The sequence below is a fragment of the Dromaius novaehollandiae genome, chromosome 5 (genome assembly GCF_036370855.1).
Source record: "Dromaius novaehollandiae isolate bDroNov1 chromosome 5, bDroNov1.hap1, whole genome shotgun sequence".
Classification (NCBI taxonomy): Eukaryota; Metazoa; Chordata; class Aves; order Casuariiformes; family Dromaiidae; genus Dromaius; species Dromaius novaehollandiae.
Window position 1 is genome coordinate 39,765,359 of NC_088102.1, and position 11,025 is coordinate 39,776,383.

Here is an 11,025-nt window from a genome sequence, read left to right on the forward strand (position 1 = left end):
GTCTTCCCCAAGCAAGTCTCCTCGCTGCTGGGGACTCAGCACTGCAGCACAATCCATGAAAACAGAAAGCATTCTTACAGATTTCAGATATGCAGAAGCACATTTTTATTTCAGCTCATGAGACAAGCTTTGCTTTGTCCTCTGCATCTCAAAACTCTGGTTTCCAAATAAAGAATCAGTCAAGATATACAGAGGGTAAATGAGATCAATAATTCCTATCAGCTTTTAAAGTGACTAAAGAGAGGCAGCTCAGGAGCAGGAAAGAAGAGTAGATTAGGCAGAAATTGAGGCATTTTCTCAGCTGCTGCTTTTCCAGAATTCCCCATAACCAAGTGAAGGCAGATCCTTTCTTGCCTCAGCGTTAATATGAATGCTGAAGCCTCAGGAGAGAAAAAAGAGCAGCAGGAGTTCAGGCTTTCCTTAAAAACTGCAGACCATCTCATCGGCCTCACCCAAGCAAATTCTTTGCAGGTGAGCGCTATTGCTCCTACAGAAGCACACAGAGCAAAGCTTGCCAGCAGATACAGCCAGGCCTTGAGATGGGTGGTTGGTGACCAAATTTTACCGACAACTGTGGAGCTACTTTCACTTACCTCAGCTGAAAATTTTCCCCATTGGCCGACATTCAACTGCCCAGTTTTCTTTTTTCCCCAAGATTTATCAAGAACCCAGGCACTCAAGGTGACTCATCACCAGATAAGCCAGTGCAGGCATGAGCTGTCACACTGCACAGTGTCCTGGCTGCCCAGAGGGACCTGTCAGTAGCACAGAATGACCGGACTACCCCGTGCCTTGCTTACTTGAGTATCAGCAGTATGTTGCAGGATGCCAGTCAGGTTGGATAGACCATGACCACGTACTAGAGATGCGGATGATGAGGGTCCTCTCCCTGCATGTTGTAGTGGACAACATTCATACTAATGCTGCTGCAAAATTCAGTTACACCAGGATACATACAGAGCAGTCCCACTGGCTTGCATGGAGCTACACCAGGATAAATAGGAAGAAAATCCCTAATTATAACCACTTGTCAAATAACTTCCAGCTTCCCTCACTCTCTTCTATTTCCTTTATAGTCTGTCAGCCTCGCTGTCAGCCTGTCCTTGATTTTTAATAGGTTTGCAGTAAGTTTAGACTGAGGATAAAGCTTACATATGAGCAGGGTGATTAGAGACAGCAGAACAGTGTCCCACAAAGCCTGCAGGATAGGAGGCACTTGCTCCAAGAGGAGCCGGGCACTGTGGTCAGCAGCAGGTCCCTCGTTGCTGGGGCACTGATAACACACCCACGTGCAACGTGTTTTATATTATGGGTCCCCTTCCTGTTCTGGTCCTAAACGCCAGGCCTGGCTCACGGTCATTTCTCACTAGAGGGCAGCAAGATGCATTTAGATGCTCACAGGCAGAGCCCTCAGCCCAGGTCGCTGTCCCTCCAGAAGGAGAAATTCCCCGCGGTACCTGCGGTACCACCCCGCCACGCTGGCAGTCTGAGGGAGGGAGGCTCCAGCACTCGTAAGCGGGGGCCGGGGGGGGGACCCAGGAGCTGTCCCAGTGCAGCATTGCTCAGGCGGACGTTTAGGATGGAGGATTTTGCATTCGGAGTCACAGCAGAGTCAAGGGGTCCTGGGCAGCGCTGTCATTAATATGCTTGGCATAGCATTAAAAAGGGGAGCAAATGGCATAGGAGGCCAAAGCACAGCCTTGATGTAGATGAAAGGAAACATTTGCTATCAAAAGATCAGAGAGGAGGAGGCGCCTCTGTGTAAAAGAGAACAGCGGCAACACTAGAGCGTTCAGCTGCCGAACAACCGTATGATGGGCATGAACTTTGGAAAGAACTGCCTCTCTCAGAGACACAGACACTGCCCTGCTTTCTCTGGTTTATTACAGTGTGGGGAGCTATGCAGGAAGGAGGTGTGGGATGAAGCTTTATTCATACTGCAGAGACAGAGCTGCCAAAATCTGTGGAAAACTGAATTGAATACACAGGATGAATTAAAGAATAACATTGAAGTGACACAAAGTTTGTCACTGAGATCTCTGGAGTGGAAAAAAAAAAGTGGAAATTATTCAGTGTGGGCAAGTGATCTTCTGTCTGAATAGTGGAAACAGCATTTTTGGGTTTATTGTGACAGCCAGATTAGTTTAAGAGTGTTGAACATAGCACTGGTTCTGTGGGCCAGGAATCTTCCATTTCACTGCACTCTGGAACTGCCACCTGCTCCGGGGGCTTCTTTTCAGACAAGTGGTTTGGTTCTCCTAAAACACTAGACATACCGTAGGTAACACCATCGAATTATTGTCCAACAGGCTTGTGCTTTACTAGATAGGAAATAAACTGTGAACAGACAAAGCTCTGTTAATTGCAGCAGAAAGCAAAGATGTATACCAGCCATGAGCATAAGCATTGGTGCAGTTCATCTTCTCCAAAGGATCGAAGAAAATCTTTGCAAAGCTACACAAACTACCCAGAGTCACTTCATCTACCACCGAAACGAAACAGTCTGGTGGAGCACCATAAAGATTTAATTAGCCACAATAATGCTACTCACATTAGGACAGGAATTGAAGAAAGCAATTTCCAAATAACATTGTGGGATATGTTTATGTAGCTAAAAGGAAATCACCCTCACTGGAACTTGGCTAGGAGAGGTTTCATAGGGTACCATGGGATTTTAGGCCTGGACGTACCCACACAGAAGAAATAGTGTTCAGTACCTTGGAATACTATACATCAGATAAAAGTTTGTCAGGAGCCAAAAATTGCAGAGTTAAGTTAAGCCTCAAATGTTTAATTATGCGAGCAACCAGATACTGGGACAATGCTTTCTGTAACTTAAGATTTTTAAATTAATATTGAATATTTTTAACTGATTTGCTCTATTTTGAGCCAAAGTTTTGGGCCTGGGGCAGGTGTTACTAGATGAGATTAAATGACATGACTTGTGCAAGAAGACAGCCTGGAGGAAGTACAGTTCCCTTCTAAGGTTTTTGGATGATGTTGACTACAGAGTAGACAATTCTTTAATGACCGCTTCCCTCCCCACCCCCCCCACCCCCACTTTTTTTCACAGCTTGTGTACAGGCACTATTTCTCACTACTCTGCTTGAGTAGTTATGCTCTGCAGCCCTGGCTCGAATGGAACAAGATCTGCTTCCTAAATTTCACCACGGCTCTTTAGCTTCTTGTTGACAGGCCAAAGGAAAGCTCTTTGCTCAAAAATACCTGAAGTTTATATGAAGAGGAAACTCAGGTCAAAGAAGTAGAGCAGCCTTGCCAGTGAACTATTTGTTACCAGTGTAGCAGGACATTTAACCAGAGATTTCCAGAGATTAAACAAAGTCACAGCTCATTTCAGTGAAGCATATTAGGCATTCAGCCCCCCTCAAACACTGTTTTGCATCCTTTTGTCCCTGCAAAGCGGGTAGAGATAGATCTGACCACAGGAGTTGATCCAAGGGGTGGATGCTTACCACCACATCCCATCTGCAGTACCTTGCTGAGCCCAAGGGGGAAGGCAGTGGTGCAAAAGGCACCCAGTCAGGGGCAAGCGAGGAGGAAGCACATGACAAGCAGACCTCTAAAAAAGAGAGAGAGGGCACATGAAAGGCTGAAATCGCCTTCTTTAAGCTTTGGCAAATTGGCCCTGAAAAGGAAGTGTGAGTCATTAGAAGGAAAGAATAAGCTGCCACAGAACCTGTCTCTTGTATTTAAAAATCACACAAACACTGAATGATTTTTAGTTCCTTAAACTGCATTCCCTGCCTCATTCCCTCCATTCCCCATATTGCATCCTCTGCATTCCCCATACAAATATGGGTCACGTAGACATAATAATAGAGACAAAGAGATGACAAGAAAACTCAGTGGCAGGAGTTCCCGATGTGTTATCACACAGCACTCCTTTCCTTACAAGGCAAGGAATCTTATCTCTGCCTGTATCCATGCCTTAACTGAAGTGTGCTGAAGCCACATGGGGACTAGGTGACCTGTCCCTCCAGAAAGCATTATTTGGGAGATACCAACATCTGGGAGCTGGCTGATGGACATGGGCACTTCTTGATGAAATTATTGGTTCAAACTTGTTCCTGCTCAGGAGTTTGCTGCCTACTGCAGTCTGTATATTTAAGTGAGACTATCTTTTTGACCTCAGTGCTGCAGATGGATCTCTCCAATGACAGGCTGTGGCTACAGTGGCTAGTCAGCTCTCTTTGTATTCTCCAGCACTAAAGGAGAGGCAGTTTGTGTTCCTCCGCTGCTGTCCCTCCCAGACACTGATACCAATTTGGAGAAACCACCAGCAGGGGAGGTATGTGAGGAATTCAATCTGCAAAGCTGAGCTTGCTAAACATCAAATAAGCCTTGGTAGGGCAGTGGTCCTGGCACACAGGTTCACTGACAGCTGGACTGAGAACAACCATTGCTGGCTCCTGCCAAGCACACCCATGGAGGGAAGGATCCCTTGAAGAAAGGGCTGGGATTGGAGGACATCCAGGAGTCAGGCCTGTCCCTGCGAAAAATTTAAATAAGCCTGTCCAGCTATATTTGGATGTCTGAAACGCTCTTAGATTTTGAGATGACTTCCCAGAGCAGTGAGGTGTTCCTGCAGGTCTGCCTGCTCTGGAGACTCTCCCCCTGTCTGTCTGTCACCCTCCAATCCCAGGACCGATGATAGGACCCAGGAGAAACAATATAAGAGCACAAGGAACTTGCCTGTATCGTTAGGGAAATGGAAGCAGAACAGAGAGCCTCAACTCTACAAATGGTTGTCTTTGAGCACATAATTCTTAATTATATACTTAACTAAACTACTTTAGGCTTCACTTAAGTATCTAATTCCATTCTAACTGGTGGGTGAGTCCCTAAAGCAAAAGCTTATGCATCCACAGGGCTAGTCCCTAACCCTGCTGAGACTCACTGGGGCTCTAGCGAGGCCTTCTCGCTATGGCTGTGGTGGGGATGCTTCAGCAACATACCACACCAGCGTGGACACAAAGAGACTGCAGAGCCACGCTCCAGGTTGGTACCACAAACCGAAGCCACCAAGAGAACAACTCTGGATCACAAAATTCCACTTTTTCTGAAAGAAGGGTAGATGGAGGGACAGATGCAGCTTGATCTGACTGGGAGGGCTGCCCAGCCCCAGCTATGCACTGCACCAGGCAGCCTGCAAGCCTCCAGGGTCTCCCCAATAAATCTGCACCTTGCCATCTGCCAGCACTGCTCCACCAGCCAGCCAGCTTGCCTTTCCTCATCCCTGGCACACGCAGCTGTGCTGGAAGGAGGTTGTAGCCCAAACCTGCCTACTTATTTTCTCCATCTATAAAGTTAGGCTAAAAATAGATATCCACCTTTGGAAAATATCCGGGGATGCTTAGATGAATGCTGCGCGAATAGAAACATTAACAACTAGATAAGCTGAAGAAAGGAGAGGAGGTCTGTGCTGAGCCTTTTAATGGGTCCATTGCCTCAGTCCCCCCAGCACCCCTAAAAAAAACACTATTAAAGCAACATTTTTACCCTTTAAAAAAATTCTCATCTCTGACCAGGTTAAAAACAAAAACAAAAACAAAAAAAACAAAATTTTGAAATGAGATTTCCAGAAAAATTTAGTCTTGGGAAAAGCCACAAGAAAATGTTCCTCTTGCCAGCTGCTCCCCCAGAAGCCTCTGTGTGTTTTTCTTCTCTACAGGCAGAAAGTGAAAATGAGAAATGCCTTTCAGGCAGTGTGCCTGTGGCTGAGCACTCTGGCTCTCAGCCGGCCTGTCCCCCTCTTCTCAGCTGCCAAAGGAGCATCTAGTCATCAGGACAGGTAGAAAGGTGAGTCTGGCCTCCCCCCATCCTGCTCTGCCTATGCAGCTGAGTGCCTGCAAGGATGTTATGCTCCTCCTTATTGTCATCATATACTCAAGCAGAGGTAAGATTTCCTTCCTGAGAGCTGCCCATTACTGCCTAGTTACTAACAGTTTTTGAATATCCTTTTATGTAAGGACCAAAGGTGCTGAGGCCCTGGAAAAAGTCCTGATGGCCCAAATGAAAAGAACAGGAGGGGAAATAGGAACATGTAGACCCGAGGTGAGTTGCCCAGGGTCTCATAGGAGGACAGAGGCAGGATTAGAGCACACATCTAGGACCAGTGTTGTGGCTTCCTTCCAACCCAGATGAGCTTCCTCTACTGATGTTTGCTGGCTGCATTTCACTGGGCTTGCTGCTTTCAGAGGCAGCGCCCCATACTCTTAGCATTAAGTTTTCAGCTTCTGGCTTCAAATTACACAGTTCTACATCAAGTGAAAACACATGGCTCACAGGAAAGATGATACTAGAGATTTGACTTGAGTTATATATGTATCACTACTCCCTACCAGCTAGTTAAGGAACCCAGGTGATAGTAAGAGCTGGAGGGCTGCTCTGGATATATCTTGGAAAGCAGGTAGATCAGCTGGGAGCAGAGGTTCCTGGCCTCTCAGCCTCTTGCTGCCTAGGTGAGGGGCCTAGTTGGAGATTGGTACCTACAGCACCACAGAAGCTTTGCCTCCCTTTTAGGAAGCAGTGCAATGAGAGATGGGAAATAGTGCAGTATTTCACTGCTTAGAAAAGAAAGTCAGGGCCACTTATTTCATTTTTCATGAAGTACATCTCAAATCTTGGACTCTCAACAGCTTGTGAAAGGTACTGTGGATCATCAGCTCTTAGGGGAAAAAAAGGGAGAGAAAGAGGAAAAAAATCCAATATTGTGGCTTAATTACTCTTACAGGTGGGTATCATGTAGCAATAGTGTAGGGTAAACATGAGACTGAAGACTTGGCACCCTGAAGAAACATCACACTTCAGATGGTGCCAATACTACAAAGAATGTATTTAATACACTGTTCAAGGGAAGAAGCAGAGGAAGGGAGAGGGAAGGGAAAAGAGGCATTGCCCGTTCAACTGGTTGTCTGCCACTCTCAGGCACATAAAGGGAGGCTCCTGAACAACAGGACCTGTTTAAAGAGTTTACAGCACTAATTGCACACCCATCTTGTTAGGTAAGAAAGGTCACCTGAGCAAAGGTGAAGGCCACAGATGGCATCTTTACCAGAGCACAGAGAACCACACTGAATGGCCTGGCAGATAACCGTGAACCCTCCTTAATCAGCTGTGTTCATCCTGCTTCTTTACCCTTTCAGAGGTGAGAAAATCCCACTCAGCACTGAACCACTTGCTGAGAAAAGAGTATGAAAGAGCTCATCTGATTCACGCAGCTGGTGCCAGCATGTCCCTACTGGAGCCAATTCAGTGAGCATAGGGCAAACAGCTCAAATTTCAGTTGGACTCCAGAAGGGCACCTTCTTCCACCACTGCTGAAGCCACCTTAGACTGAAGGACATCTCCCCCAGCCCTCCCAGGCCATGTCACTACAGCATGGGAGTTGGTAGCTCATGCTGTGGGCTGCATGAAGAGGACACCTGCCTGGCAGTCACATCCGGCCTGCGTAGGTTGGTTTCCCCTGGGGTCATTTACTTTCCCTTTTTCATCTCTTCTGGATCTCTGCAGCTAAGGAAGACCACAGCATTGTTCATGCCCGTAACATGACGTATGTTTTACTACCAGCTACAGATGACTTTTAACGGTTGGAGTTGCATGCCAGTAGCACCAAAGGATTTATCCAGTGTGGACGATCATTGTTCTCTGTATTTACACAATACTGAGAAACTAGTTTTCACCCTTTTACTAGCCTATGAAGGCTAGAAAGAGGGTGAGAACAAAGAGGAATTATCCCCTTTTCCTAGATGTAGCAGAGGAATGATGTGATTTATCCATACTTACAGAGAGAGACTGTGGCAGACTTTCTATCCTCTTAGAAAGTAGAGGACAATTTCTTCCAAGAGCAACAGTCAGTAATTTCTCCAAGGTCAATAGTCAGTTCAAACTAGACAGCACAAATGCTCATTGGCATTTTAGAGGTGAACAGCAAATAAGCATTCACTGTTGAACAGATACCCTCCTCTCTTCCTTGTGTTAGATCTGCTTTCTTCTTACAGAAAAAGATAGAATAAATAAGTATTGCTAACTAGCTTCCATGAAGGCATGTGACATCACCCTGCCAGGGCTGCCTGCCCTCTGGGCAGGACAGGGAGCCACTTTGGGTGAACATTGCAAAGCATCTTGCATGTGCCAGATTTTATTCTGGTAGGATACGGCTTGGAGGGTGGAATCACCTGGGAAAAGATGTGTGAGGAGACAGTGAAGAGGGACATGTAAAGGAGGAAGCCAAATGGAACTGAGGAGCTGGGAGAGGGGAGGAAATTGCAGCAAGGAGGAGACATATCAGGAGGAGACTGGCCAGTGCTAATATCACTGTGCCCAGCCTGCATGTGACTCAATCAGTCCACCCTGGGCATGACATTTCTCTTGGTAAAATGTGTCCTCTCTCCAATTCCTCCGCTCTAATGCATGGATGCTTCCATTTCAAAAGGTGACATGATTATAAGGGATGCTAAAAATACACATGGGCTTTCGTTCCACTCCCCATCTCTGGTGAAACAGAATTTCCAGCTTTCATGTTAACAAACAAACAGTGATTTAATCTGAAAGGCGTTCTGGGGGATAAGAGCTCCTCTTTCTTTTCACTCTCTCCTCCCTTTATACAATACTAACAAGGCTCAAACTTATAGCCCAGCCTAACTCTTTGGATGACTGTCATTCTGTAATGGCTGTAATACTTTGGATGCCAGCCAAAGGGAAGGGATGCTGTTCCCTTGCCCATCTTTCAGTTTGTCAGCCCTTTTGCATGGTTAAAGATCTAGGACTGTAGTGCTCAAATCTCCCACGCTGTTGGCCATCTTGCTACTCTCTGAGACCCTCACAGCCCTTTCTTTGTTACAAGACTGAATTTTTAGCAAACACACAGTGCTGTTCTTCACACTCCCAGCAATCCTGAGGCTCCCCAGAAACACAAGACTCCCAGTGTATACACACAACAAAACGCTGCCCAGGAACCAGTGCACAGGCTGGGTAAATTGTCCTTCTGGGGTAATACAGCTTGCAGATGCATAAATCTAGTGCTCCAATACTCAGTCAGGACCCGAGATAAGCATCAAATCAATCTCTATTTCACACCTAAAGTCAGCTCAGCATTTAAATACAGGAGTTTTTAGATAAAGAATTAATCTTAAAAATCTTAAACTTTTCTTGATCAAAATACTCAGTGTACTTGCAATTCTGCTAAAAAAAATCAGGCTATAGATGACATCAAAAGCTGTTATGCAGGGGAGCTCTTCAAACTGATGTGAAAGTATTTAATAAAAATCATAGTTTATTCATATAACATTAGGCCATTATAAAATTTCTTTAGCTTTAAATTCTTTTATCCCACATCTGAACATTTTCTGCTATGGTTTGAAAGACATAACAGTAGCAGGTTATGGTAATTCATGCTTGTGTGTAAGGTATTCAAAATAGAAGCTTTAATTGCAAGTTGCAAATGCTATAAATGGCAGGCAATAAATCTCAGCAACAGAGGGTCAAAGGGAAGGGAAAACCAACAACATGGTTGCTTTTGTCTAAAACCAGAACACATCAGTCTGGTACAAGACTTCAGTTGTTAGAGGGAAAATTTTACCTCAAGTAACAGATTCTGCAAACATTTCTGCATTAGGAGGATTAAGAAAATATAAGCATTTCTACTTAGGATCATTCTCAGTATCACAAAACTCAGATGCTGATCTTGGCTTTCCATCATTCTTTTGGAAGAAAATGCCCCTAAAGCCTCTAATTTGCGCACACAAAATGCTAGAATTTATTGGAAGGTATTTCTTTAAATGAGCACTCTAAAATTTTCATTCTTGAAACTTTGGAAGAAATTAATGGTTGAATGCATTTTAACCACATCTTTTGTGGTCATCACATTTTTGATTCACTTAAAATCAGACAGGTACTTATCTACCTTTCAAGGTGGATGTTTTGTAGTTGTATGCAAGCCTCAAATAACAACTTCATAATGAAGTTAGATGAAGAGGCCATATTTATATATAAGAATAGTACAGTCATTTTATGATCTAGTTATTGATCAGAGATCATTTGAGTATAAAACTTGTATTAATGGATAGTGAATTACTTCTTTGGGAATGTGGAACCCAGTTCTTTAGTAAACACAGAAACCTGAATTACCTCTCCAGAATAATTAAGAAAAGGGAAGAAGGCCTTCTGAATGACTGTTTCAGTTACAGAATATAGGAATTCATTACTTTTAAATGATTGTTTTAACTAAAGACACTTTCATATGTGCTCAAACTAACTGAAGCAGATTTTCAGCTCCTAGGACACCAAGTCACAGGTGGACTGAATATAAGAAATTGCTAAAAGAGAGATTTGAAAAGCTAGAAAGAGATTCTGCAGAGCTCCCGCTACAAGGCTGGGGCAGCCTGAAGCCTCTCTGCACCGTTGAACTGACTGCATCTTCATGGTGAAGGAACCCTGCCAGGTCCAACCCACAGAGCGGCTGAGCCAGCGAGAGACCAAGGGCAACACTGTCTGGTGAATCCAGCCAGGCCGTCAGTGCACTGTATATTCCATTTTTGCAGAAACTTGATGAAATGGATGCTCTTCACGCACTGAGCAACCAGTGGTGCACTGCCCTCCTGCCACTAGCCTTACAGCTCCCTGCAGCACACTCGCTGTGGTGCTCTCACCAATTTCTTACCCCAGACCGTTTACAACAGTGCAGCGAGCAGTGCAAAGTGTTGAACTGGAAAGCCACTGCTATTTCCTGACATGAAGACGTTCCCAGACTGTGATACCAGAGTAGCAGGAAGTTGGCAAACAAGGCTATCAAACTAGGGTGATATTTTTCTAATTCAGGCTCTAATGGGATAACAAAGCGTGATTTCAGGTACTAACAGCTCCTGTTAAATATCACAGACCTGAGACCATGTACTCGGAGGGGAGAAAGAAGAAGCTATCCTTGGTAAACAGACAGATTTCAGCTGGACCGAAAATTCTCAGTGTCCATTCACTGATTTGTTATAGGAAAGCTGTTTCAATAGC